General features: G+C 42.4%; 1 long non-coding RNA gene across 1 annotated transcript in view; it reads left to right on the top strand.

The window, feature by feature from the left end:
- Positions 1 to 12,517, top strand: part of LOC145506368 (uncharacterized) — a 62,213-nt gene extending 49,696 nt beyond the window's left edge. The window contains exons 3-4 of the long non-coding RNA XR_014053825.1: positions 7,443 to 7,548; positions 9,197 to 12,517. This is a non-coding gene — a long non-coding RNA (uncharacterized LOC145506368). The remainder of the gene's footprint in view (positions 1 to 7,442; positions 7,549 to 9,196) is intronic.
- The last annotated feature ends 587 nt before the right edge of the window (positions 12,518 to 13,104 follow it).

Below are 13,104 nucleotides of genomic sequence, written 5' to 3'. Positions count from 1 at the left end.
TGTAGGTCTTCATAGAACCGTTCAACTTCAGCTTCTTCAGTGTTACTGGTTGGGGCATAGACTTGGATTACCATAATATGGAATGGTTTGCCTTGGAAATGAACAGAGATCATTCTGTCGTTTTTGAGATTGCATCCAAGTACTGTATTTTGAACTCTTTTGTTGACTATGATGGCTACTCCATTTCTTCTAAGGGATTCTTGCCCACAGTAGTAGATATAATGGTCATCTGTGTTAAATTCACCCATTCCAGTCCATCTTAGTTCACTGATGCCTAGAATGTCGATGTTGACTCTTGCCATCTCCTGTTTGACTACTTCCAGTTTGCCTTGATTCATGGACCTAACATTCCAGGTTCCTATGCAACATTGCTCTTTACAGCATTGGACCTTGCTTCTATCACCAGCCCCATCCACAACTGGGTGTTGTTTTTGCTTTGGCTCCATCCCTTCATTCTTTCTGGACTTATTTCTCCACTGATCTCCAGTAGTATATTGGGCACCTACCGACCTGGGGAGTTCACTTTTCAGTGTCCTATCTTTTTGGCTTTTCATACTGTTCATGGGGTTCTCAAGGCAAGAGTACTGAAGTGGTTTGCCATTCCCTTCTCCAGTGGACCATGTTCTGTCAGACCTCTCCACCATGAGCCGTCCATCTTGGGTGGCCCCACACGGCATGGCTTAGTTTCACTGAGTTAGACAAGGCTGTGGTCTGTGTGATCAGATTGGCTAGTTGTCTGTGATTGTGGTTTCAGTCTGTCTGCCCTCTGATGCCCTCTCTCAGCGCCTACTGTCTTACTTGGGTTTCTCTTACCTTGGATGTGGGGTATCTCTTCACAGCTGCTCCAGCAAAGCACAGCCGCTGCTCCTTACCTTGGACATGGGGTAGTTCCTCTCATGCATCTTAATCTTTTCTCTTAAAACTCATCGTTATTATTAGAAAAAGAAATACAGGCTTATTATTAAAAATTCCAATAATGCTTTAGAGTGAAAAGCAAAAGCTCCTTGTTCCTTCTACACCCGGTACCCTCTGTAGTTTGTTTCTTGAGGTTTTTTCCATTAATTATTTTGTTTGATTTACATATAAGGTGTCACACTATATATAATCATTCACTACTTACTTTGTTTTCACTTAACGATCTATTTTGGACATCTTTTCATATCAGTGCATATATTTCCATCTTATTCTTCTTAATGATTGCATAGCATTCTATAATACAGATATAATATCAAATGTCTAGTAGTGGATTTTACTGAAAGTTGGTTGTGTGCATGTGCTTAGTCACTCAGTCATGTCCAACTCTTTGTGACCCCATGGACTGTAGCCCCCCAGGCTCCTCTGCCCATGGAGATTCTCTAGGCAAGGATACTGGAGTGGGTTGCCATGGCCTCCTCCATGGTATCTTCCCAACCTAGGGATCGAACCCAGGTCTCCCACATTGCAGGTGGATTCTTTACCATCTGAGTCACCAGGGAAGCCCTAAAGACAGTTAGCTGGTTTCATTTCTTCCTTAAGAAATGTCCAGAAATCCTGTACACATACAGGCATAACTGAGGAGAAATTCTTGGACGTAGTATCAATGGTTTCCTGGATAGGAGCATTTGCATTTTTGACATATGTTGTAAAACTGTCCTTCATGGGTTAGTAGTTTTTGATAGAGAAAGCAAGTCACTTCTTAGGTCTGGTGATCAGCAAGTTAGCTGAGACATAAAACATGAAATGGAATCAAAGGGGTTAACTGCAGTGGTGCATTCTCGTGTTTCTTTCTAGATGTAAGGCATTTCTGGAGCCTGCTGGTAATGTTGCTTTGTTTCTGGTTGGCTTCCTTCAGCCACCCTTTCCTCATTTCCAGCCCAGGCTAGAGAACTCCCTTTGCTCCACAGTGAGCAAATTGGCTCTTGGCAAAATCCCTCTCTGTTGCTTAGTCAGCCCTTGATCAGAAGCCAAAGCAAAAATATCAGTCAGCCTCAGGAACAGGAATTACCCGTTTCTTAGTCAAGTCCCTGCTGCTAGAAAGATCTATGATTTCCCAGCTATGATCCAGAGCGTGGCCTCTCCTTGTGGTTTGGTGGGTGCCCTTCAGAGGAAGAAAGAAAGGCATATGTTCTTTAAGAGCAAGGCAGCATGCATTTTTCAGTAGCAAACTTAAAACAGGAAAGAAACTCTGTTAAACAGGCTCACATTGTGGGGATGGAAAGATTGTTTAGTCAGTAAATATTTATTGAGCCTATACCCTGTGCTAGGTACAGCAGCAAGAAACAGAGTAGGCGTGGGGTGGGGAAGGGGCGGGAGGAAGAGAGGGGGGTTGGGCAAGGCAGGGCCGAGTGCCTGCGGAGCGCCTGCTGTTCTGGTCCCATAAATCAGGAGCGGAGAGGAACACTCTCTCTCCTGATTTTATTCTATACGGAGGAAGACCTGCTGCTGTGTCTCTTCCTTCGGAGCTGATCAGTAAGAGATCTAGCCGGGAGCCGAAAATTGTGGTGGTTTTGATGGTCCGAGTGGAAAAAAATGACGTTTGCTCATGCAGGATTTGGGGCCTGGGGCAGGAGAGAGGCTCAGAGCCGCTACCCAGGAAGTGACTCAGGAGCATGTAATGTCTGAGTTGCAGTTTTCTTTATCTCTATGGAGAGCTTGTGGGTGGATCGGGTGGGGGTGGGGAGGCGGGGGCGGGGGTTGGGAGTGCGGGGGGGGTGGGGGGTTGGGGGGCTGGGGTAGGCCCCTGAGGGGGGCGGCTATGGGCTCAGTGGTCCCAGCCCTAGGGGTGTTTCGGCTCTGTCAGGCTCCACTTGATTTCCTGACTTGGGACATCTTGGTAGCCAGAACTCTAATAACTTAGAGATGTGAGCACCACCTGTTGTCACAAATATTTGGAGGCTATAAAAATGCCAGGAAGTCCTGCCCCAGACGGCGCCAGAAAGAAAGGCTGTTGTGGTACCTCATGCTCTCCATCGCCTTCATTGTTCACAATCTCAGAAGGTGGCAGCCCTGTGACTTCAGGGCTGGAAGCCAGGGCTGGAGTTACCCTGGGTTGCAGAGCTAGTGATGGGAGGGTGGGGCAGACATACCTAATTTATTTCATGGACACACCTAATTCATTACAGGTTTCAACTAGAAGAAGTTGTCAAATTATAAGAATCACATGAGGCCTTAAATCCTTAATATACCAGGAGAAATAATTATCACAATTTACCATCTGGGTCCAAAGTGGTCTATTTGTCTTTTGAATCATTTTATAGTTTATAGAAGAATAAGGAAATAGTAAAAATAACTTTATTAGATATAGCAAACTCATTTATTCCCTATTTTCCTGCATTTGAAGATACACACACTTATTTGTATGTGTGTGTGTATGTTTGATGTGTGTATACATTTACACACATACGTAGGCACATATATATGTATCATCTTTATTCCATAATTGCAAAAATTTTCATTTTTATATTTATAAATACCAAATGATCAACTTAATGAATGTTTTTTATTTCTGTATCAACTATTTCTTTCCAGTTGCCTTGTTGTGTGCACCTGCCTTCAGCATCGATATGGAAAATATATCAAGTAAAATTTAGTGCATAAATATGAGGCGAAAGAATAATGTCACATGTCTTTTTAGCAAAATGGTTGAGTAAGGTTCATGCATAATATTGTGTGACATAGTTCTTCCTGTTGAGTAACTAGCTGGATGAAAATACTACATTTCTCTTTGCTCTTAGAAACATTCTTCACTTATTGATTCCCGCAAGCTTATTTGAAGGGAGGATAGCTACTTGTATTCTTTTTTTGAAATAATGGTCTTTACTCTCAGGGAATGCCATCTTCCACTACCCAGCATTCATCTTTGGGAGAGGCAGACGCCAAGGTGTGAGGAGGGCAGACAGCACCCAACTATCAGCCAGAGCAGAGAATAAATCCTGGTAACCAGTGAGGTAACAATATCTCAGTGAGACCATATCTTGCTCTCCCAGGCATCGATCCCTGAGCTTGAGTAACTTCACTGTGAATATTGTCATCTGAAGATGCAAACTCTGAGATTATGATCAACTATAATAAAAAATTGATTATGATCAGTTTATATGATCAATTTATATGATCACTTATATGATAAATTTTGCTGTGGTCATTAGAGAGTTTGCTGTGGGTCTCCTCACATTTATTTTTTAATTCATGTGACAGTTGTGAGATTTGTTCTTTTGCCAGTTTTCTCCTCTTTGCCACTGCTGCTGCTAAGTCGCGTCAGTCGTGTCCGACTCTGTGCGACCTCATAGACGGCAGCCCACCAGGCTCCCCCGTCCCTGGGATTCTCCAGGCAAGAATACTGGAGTGGGTTGCCATTTCCTCCTCCAATGCATGAAAGTGAAAAGTGAAAGTGAAGTCGCTCAGTCGTGTCCGGCTCTTCGCGACCCCATGGGCTGCAGCCTCCCAGGCAAGAGTACTGGAGTGGGGTGCCATTGCCTTCTCCATTTTTGCCACTAGGTGAACAAAATGAAAAATTCTAACTTTTCAACTGTGCTCAAGAAAAGCTAAAAACAAATCAACAGCGTACATAGAAACTTTCAAAATAACTTTTTGAGAGATGATGCAATGCTTTGGGTACTGCTTGTGAAAACTGAAGTTTGTTACAGATGTTGTCACAATGATTTGTTTCACCCTTGTGGTATCTTCTTAGTGTTCCCGTCATTCCTGTTTTCTCATATCGTGAGATGTTTCATGATAGAGAAAAAATATGATCACTAAGACCTCAAAATGTAGCTTATGCGTGTGTGCTCAGTCGTTTCCAACCAGACTGTAGCCTGCCAGGCCCCTCTGTCCATGGGATTTTCCCAGCAAGAATACTGGAGTGGGTTGCCATTTCCTCCTCCAGGGGATCTTCCCAACCCAAGAATTGAACCCGTGTCTCCTGTGTCTCCAGAATTGGCAGGTGTATTCTTTACCACTGAACCACCTGGGAATCCAAAATATAGCTTAGTTTCTAAAATGGTCCAATGGACCCATATGGTAATTAGAAGACCCAATGAGTTTTACTCTACTTAAAAAAAAGTCATTCAGTCTTCCCTTTGTTCTTTGGAAGAACTCTAGGAAAGAATAAGAAATCTTTGCAAATAGATATAGCTGCTGAAAAAGCAAAGTCAAAATGTAAAGTGTACTTTTCTTTAAAGCTTACAACAAACCCCAATATTTGTCTGACATAATTTCCTTTTATTCTCCCAGTTTCTGGAGGTTTTGTTGAGGAAGAAATCAACCATGTATGTAAAGGAGAAATGGACCTCTTTCCAGGCTGGCAAGTGTCATTAGTTCAGATGCCAACACTGTGGTCTTAGAAGAGCTGAGATGGGCCTCTCCTCCTTATCTGCTTTCATCTTTTGGAGTCCCTGACCCTCTCACCTCTATGTCTGTCAAATACATTTAGGCCTCTTTTCCTGACCTCCCAGGCCAACTCCATGGACTACCCGAGCAATTCAGTCAACGACAGTCTCATTTCCATTCAGTCATGTCTTTGTTTTTTGCTTTAATATATATTTATTTGGCTGCACTGGGTCTTAGTTGTAGCAAGTGGGATCTTTAGCTGTGACATGAAAACTCTCAGTAGTGGCTTGTGTGATCTAGTTCCCTGACCAAGGATTGAACCCAGGATCCCTGCATTGGGAATGCAGAGTCTTAGCCACTGGACCACCAGGAAAGTCTCAGCTTCAGCTGTGTCTTGAAATGGTTGTCCGTCCAATAGCACCCTCACGACCTTCATCGTACCCTCACTGCACCCCCTCAGCCATGGCTGGGCACAGTGAGGAAGAGCAAGGAGTCATGGATCCTATTCTTCCCACTTCAGCCTGTATTCTTATCAATCACTTTACTTGTCTTTGATTAGTAAATTTCCTCATTATCCTCAGGGACCTCTCCACATTTGATGATGCTTCTCTCCTCTCATCCTCCCACCCCCGCAGAGGAGTTTTCCTCCTAATTCTGGGAGAAAAACAAGGCTCTTTGGCACAGTTTCCTCCACTTCTGCCATCCACAAACATATCTTCCTCCACACCCATCCTCACCTCTTTACTCCTCTTCACCTCTAGGCTAGCACCCCTCCTGCCCTTGGTTGATCCTGCCTCTTTTGCATACTCTCTGACTTTGGCCATAGTTTTCTCCTCTTTTCTGTTTCTTTGATCCCTCTCCCTAGGGGCTCCTTTATCATAGTCTATACATACACTCTAGCTTTGTCAGTATATATTAAAAAACCATTATCTCCTATGTATCAGGCAGCAGGTAAAAATACACCAGCTACTATTTTGTTTTTAAATTGAAGTGCAGTTGATTTAAAATGTCGTGGTAATTTCAGGTATACAGCAGATTTTTTTCCATTATATGTTATTACAAGATATTGAATATAGTTCTTGGTGCTATATAGTAGGTCCTTATTGTATTATCTGTCAGTCCCGAACTCCTAATTTATCAAACCCCCTTCTTCTTTGGTAACCATATATTTGTCTGTGAGTCTGTTCTTTTTTGCAAAAAAGTTCATTTGTGTTACTTTTAAAGATTCTACGCACAAGTGATATCATATGATATTTGTCTTTCTCTGTCTGACTTACTTCACTTAGTGTGATAATTTCTAGGTCCATCCATATTGCCGCATTATTTCATTCTTTGTATGACTGAGTAGTATCCCACTGTATGTTTGTACCACATCTTCTTTATCCATTCATCTGTCAGTGAATTCTTAGGTTGTGTCTTTGTCTCGGCCATTGTAAATGCTATGAACACTGGGGTGCTTGTATCTTCTTGAATTAAAGTTTTCATCTTTTCTGGGTATATATCCAAGAATGGGATTGCTGGGTCATATGGTAACTCTATTTTTAACTTTTTAAGGAACTCCCATACTGTTCCCCATAGTGGCTGCACCAATTTACCTTCCCACTAACAGTGCAGGAGGGTTCCCCGTTCTCCATAACCTCTCCAGCATTTATTATTTGTTGACTTTTTGATGGTGGTCATTCTGACTGGTATGAGGTGATACATTGTAATTTTGATCGGCATTTCTCTAATAATTAATGATGTTGAGCATCTTTTTATGTGTTATTGGCCATCTGTATGTCTTCTTTGGAAAAATGTTCATTTAGTTCTTCTGCCCATTTTTTGATTGGGTTGTTTGTTACATACCAGTTATTTTAACAGAAAGAATTCAACAGAGAGACTCATTAACTAGGTAACTTAAAGGGTAAAGAGGAGTCTAGGGTATATGAGAGTAGCAGTTTCAGGAACCAGCAGTTACCCCCACAGCTAACTTCCAAGGGGGGAGGTTGAAAATATCAGAAGGTTGGAGGAGGGCCTCTGAGACTTAAGCCTCTGAGAAGGGGTGCTTCTTGCTGGTTCTGTGAGGTTGGAAAAACTGCACACTGGATTCAGCTGCCTTTGGGGAACAACACCCAGGCTAGTTCACATTCCTTCTGCAGGGCTTCTCAGTTGCGAATATGGAGTTCCTTTGTGGGGAAACCACCCTGCTAGGTGAAGAAATGAAGCTGGCATAACGCTATGGGAACCCGGAAACCACGGATAGAGGTAAGTTCCTCTCCTCTTCTGGTCTTCTTCTAAGATCTGCATTGGCAGAGGTAACTGGGATTCAGCTGCAAAGTAGAGTCCCAGGCCTGACTCTCCAAAGTGTGCAGAAGAATAGTTTTGACATCAACAGACACTAACTTAATAACTGGCGTCCCTACTCTCCTCTCTTTATTTCTTAATTATATGTCCATACGTGAGTAGTTTTCATGCAACATCTGCTCTTTCTCAGCTCCATTCATTTTCTCAAATGTATGAAATTTGGCTTCGTTATCATCATGCTGCTGTACTTTTTGAAAAAGGCCTTCCAATGACCAAACCTCGCAGATCTGTTTCTGTGCTTATTTCACGTGGCCTGCCCAGTGAGGCATGTGACACTGCGGATCTGTTCTGTTAACTGCTAAATGCCATTCACACTACTTCATAAATGGAATATGTGTTCATTCAAAGTGTCAACTACAAATATATAAGCAACATCACTATTTAATTGTGAATTCACCCAGCACACAGCAAACACCCTCAACCAAAGCCATTTATTTATAGTATAGTAACCTGGTATCAGAAATCATATCTGTATTCAAGGTTGATTAAGTTAGGTCATATTTGGAATTTCTTTAAAAGTTAATTTCTCTTTATTACTTATTTATTCAGCATGTACATATCAAGGACCTTCCCATGCCAGAGTCTTTTCTAGGGCATAAAGATTTATAGGGAACAAAACAAAGTTCCTGCTCTCACAGAGATCTCATTATGCGTGTGTATTTTGGTGCCTGTTGCAAAAATATTGAAATTGCAGATAGGAAAAAAAGAAAGAAAGAGGGAGTGAAGGAGTGAGTGAGAGAGGAAACACATACAATTCTATCATCCAGGTTAATTTTTCAGTGTGTATTCTTCCCAACTTGTGTTCTATGGATAACATGTAAACACTGCTATTTCACACAGCTGTGGGATAACACTTGATTGTTTTAATGTGACTATACATTATGAATAGAGTCCATGGGGTTCTCTAGGCAAGAATACTGGAACGGGTTGGCATTTCCTCCTCCAGTGGACTGTGTTTGTCAGAACTCTTCTCTATGACCCATCTGTCTTGCGTGGCCCTGCATGGCATGGCTCACAGCTTGAGTTACACAAACCCCTTTGCCATGACAAGGCTGTGATCCATGAAGGGGATCCATGGACAGTATGAAAAGGCAAAAAGATATGACATTGGAAGATGAGTCCCCGAGGTCAGAAGATGTCCAGTATGATATTGGGGAAGAGTGAAGGGCAATTACTAATAGCTCCAGAAAGAATGAAGTAGCTAGGCAGAAGTGGAAATGACACTCAATTGTGGATGTATCTGGTGGTAAAAGTAAAGTCTGATGCCGTGAAGAACAATAGTGCATAGGAATCTGGAATGTTAATTCTGTGAATCAAGGTAAATGCAGGATATGGCAAGATTGAACATTGACATCTTAGGAATCAGTGAAAGGGAAGTAAAAAGGACAGGAAATGGGTGAATTTAATTCAGATGACCATTATATCTACCACTGTGGGCAAGAATCCCTTAGAAGAAATGGAGTAGCCCTCATAGTCAACAAAAGAGTTCAAAATGCAGTATTTGAGTGCAACCTTAAAAATGACATAGTGATCTTGGTTCGTTTCCAAGGCAAACCATTCAACATTGAAGTCTGTGCCTCAACCACTGATGCTGAAGAAACTGAAGTTAACCTGTCTTATGAAGATCTACAACACCATCTAGTTCAGTTCAGTCAGTTGTGTCCAACTCTTTGTGACCCCATGGACTGCAGCATGCCAGGCTTCCCTGTCCATCACCAACTCCCAGAGCTTGCTCATGTCCATCGAGTTGGTGATGTCATCCAACCATCTCATCCTCTGTCGTCCCCTTCTCCTCCTGCCTTCAGTCTTTCCCAACATTAGGGTTTTTTCCAGTGAATCAATTCTTTGCATCAGGTGGCCAAAGTATTGGAGCTTCAGCTTCAACCTCAGTCCTTCCAATGAACATTCAGGATTGATTTCCTTTAGGATTGACTGGTTTGATTTCCTTACAGTCCAAGGGACTCTCAAAAGTCTTCTCCAATGCCATAGTGCAAAAGCATCAATTCTTCAGCTCTCAGCTTTCTTTATAGTCCAACTCTCGCATCCATACGTGACTACTGGAAAAGCCATAGCTTTGACTAGTCAGACCATTGTCGGCAAAATAATATCTGTTTTTTAATATGCTTTCTATGTTGTTCATAGCTTTTCTTCTAAGGAGCAAGTGTCTTTTAATTTCATAGCTACAGTCACCATCTGCACACCAAGAAAAAAGTTGTCCTTTTCATCATAGGGGATTGGAATGCAAAAATAGGAAGTCAAAAGATACCCAGAATAACAGACAAGTTTTTCCTTGGAGTACAACATGAAGCAGGGCAAAGGATAACCGAGTTTTGTCAAGAGAACACTCTGATCATAGCAAACACCCTTTTCCAGCAACACAAGAGACGGCTCTACATCACCAGATGGTCACTACTGAAATCAGATTATGTTCTTTGCAGCCAAAGATGGAGAAGCTCTATATAGTCAGTAAAGACAAGACTTGGAGCTGACTGGTTCAGATCATGAGCTCCTTATTGCAAAATGCAGGTTTAAATTGAGGAATGTAGGGAAAACCACTAGGTCATTCAGGTATGGCCTAAATCAAATCCCTTATAATTATACAATGGAGGTGATGAATAGATTCAAGGGATTAGATCTGGTAGAGCGCCAGAAGAACTATGGATGGAGTTTTGTAACATTATATAGGAGGCAGTTACAAAACCATCCCCAAGAAAAAGAAGTGCAAGAATGCAAAGTGGTTGTTTGAGGAAGCTTTACAAATTGCTGAGAAATAAGAGAAGTGAAAGGCAAGGGAGAAAGGGAAAGATATACCCAACTGAATGCAGAGTTCCAGAGATAGCAAGGAGATATAAGAAGGCAAAGAAATATAACAATGCAAAGAAATAGAAGAAAGCAATAGAATGAGAAAGACTAGAGATCTCTTCAAGAAAATTGGAGATCAGGGGAATGTATCATGCAAGAATGGGCACAATAAAGGGCAGAAATGGTAAGGACCTAACAGAAGCAGAAGATATTAAGAAGAGGTGGCAAGAATACACAGAACAACTATACAGAAAAGGTCTTAATGACCTGGATAACCACGCTTGTGTGATCACTCACCTAGAGCCAGAAATCCTGGAGTATAAAGTCAAGTGGGCTTAAGAAGCATTACTACCAACAAAGGTAGTGGAGATGATGGAATTCTAGTTGAGCCACTTAAAAATCCTAAAAGATGATGCTGTTAAAGTGCTGTACTCAATATGTCAGCAAATTTGGAAAACTCATCAGTGGCCAGAGGACTGGAAAAGGTTTTTTCATTCCAATCCCAAAGAAGGGGAGTGTCAAAGAATGTTCAAACTACTGTGTAACTGCATTCATTTCATATGCTAACAAAGTTATGCTTAAAATCCTTCAGGCTAGGCTTCAGCAGTATGTGAACTGAGAATTTCTAGATGTACAACCTGGATTTTGAAGTGTTAAAGGAACCAGAGATCAAATTGCCAGCATTCGTTGGCTCATAGAGAAAGCAACAGAGCTCCAGAAAAACATCTACCTCTGCTTCATTGACTATGCTAAAGCCCTTGACTGTGTGGAACACAACAAACTGTGGAAAATTCTTAGAGATGGGAAGACCAGACCACCTTACCTGTCTCCTGAGAAATCTGTATGCAGGTCAAGACGCAACAATTAGAACCAGACGTGGAACAATTGACTGGTTCCAAACTGGGAAAGGAGTATGACAAGGCTGTATATTGTCTCCCTGCTTATTTAACTTATATGTAGAGTGTTATTGTTGTTCAGTCACTAAGTTGTGTCCAGCTCTTTGCAACCCCATGGACTGCAGCCTGCCAGGCTCCTCTGTCCGTGGGATTCTCCAGCAAGAATATTGAAGTGGGTTGCCATTTCCTTCTCCAGGGGATCTTCCTGACCCAGGAATTGAACCTGTGTCTTCTACAGTGGCAGGCAGATTCTTTACCACTGAGCCACTGGGGAAGCCCTATATGTAGAGTATATCACGTGAAATGGCCAGGCTGGATGAATCACAAGCTGGCATCAAGATTGCTGGGAAAAATATCAATAACCTCAGATATGCAAATGATATCACTCTAATGGCAGAAAGTGAAGAGCAACAAAAGAGTCTCTTGATGAAAGTGAAAGAGGAGAGTGAAAAAGCTGGCTTGGTGCTCAACATACAGAAAACTAAGATCATGGCATCTATCCCATCACTTTGGCAGATAGAAGGGGAAAAAGTGGAAGCAGTGACATATATTTTCTTGAGCTCCAAAATCACTGTGGATGGTGACTGTAGCCATGTACTTCAAAGATGCTTGCTCCTTAAAAGGAAAGCTATTGACGAACCTAGATAGTGTATTAAAAAGCAGAGACATCACTTTGCTGACAGAAGTCTGTATAGTCAAAGCTCTGGTTTTTCCAATAGTCATTTACGGATATGAGAGTTGGATCATAAAGAAAGCTGAGCACCGAACAATTGATGCTTTTGAATTGTGGTGCTGGAGATGACTCTTGAGAGTTCCTTGGGCTGCAAGGAGATCAAGCCAGTGAATCCTAAAGGAAATCAACCCTGAATATGCATTGGAAGGTCTGATGCTGAAGCTGAAGCTGTAATATTTTGGCCACCTGATGCGAAGAGCCTACTCACTGAAAAAGACCCTGATGCTGGGAAAGATGGAAGGCAAAAGGAAAGGGGCACGGCAGAGGCTGAGATGATTAGATAGCATCACCAACTCAATGGACATGAATCTGAGCAAACTCGGGAAGATGATGAAGGACAGGGGAGCCTGGCGTGCTATAGTCCATGAGGTCACAAAGAGTCAGACTTGACTTGGCGACTGAACAGCAATAATAACATTGTAAATATCTTTTCATATCACTGAATAGTCTGCCTCCTTATTTCTAATGGCTGCATGGTGTAACTGGAGTCTATTTGATGGAGTGTCTAGCTAGCTAAGAGCATTCAGTCCCTAACTGTGACAGTGTCTCCACTCAAGTATATTCCATTTGTTTGGGAGGGTGGTTCTCAGACTTCACTGTACATAAGACTTACCTTTGGAGCTTGCTGATGATTCAGATGCTTGGGCTGCACATTCAGAGATTCTAATTCAGGAGGTCATGAGTCTGCATCTTAAGCATCTTAAGAAGTCTCACTTATCAGCTAGGGGCTTAGGATGTAGGTGGTCCCAGATCCCACGTGAGAGTCTTTGGTGTGACTTACTGGAATAACATGTGCAGTCATAACTCCCTTCTCCACTTCATGGGGGGGTCTTGGGAGTTAGATTTCCCTCAAGGTAAACTGATTTAAGCTACACTAGATACGAACGACGGAGAAGGCAATGGCACCCCACTCCAGTACCCTTGCCTGGAAAATCCCAGGGACAGCGGAGCCTGATGGGCTGCCGTCTATGGGGTCGCACAGAGTCGGACACGACTGAAGCGACTTAGCAGCAGCAGCAGCAGCAG

This window comes from Giraffa tippelskirchi, chromosome 5 (genome assembly GCF_054371585.1).
Source record: "Giraffa tippelskirchi isolate mGirTip1 chromosome 5, T2T-mGirTip1v1.2.pri, whole genome shotgun sequence".
In the NCBI taxonomy this organism is placed as follows: Eukaryota; Metazoa; Chordata; class Mammalia; order Artiodactyla; family Giraffidae; genus Giraffa; species Giraffa tippelskirchi.
Note: the sequence above shows the minus strand (reverse complement) of the source record. Positions and strands in the feature narration are given on the sequence as shown.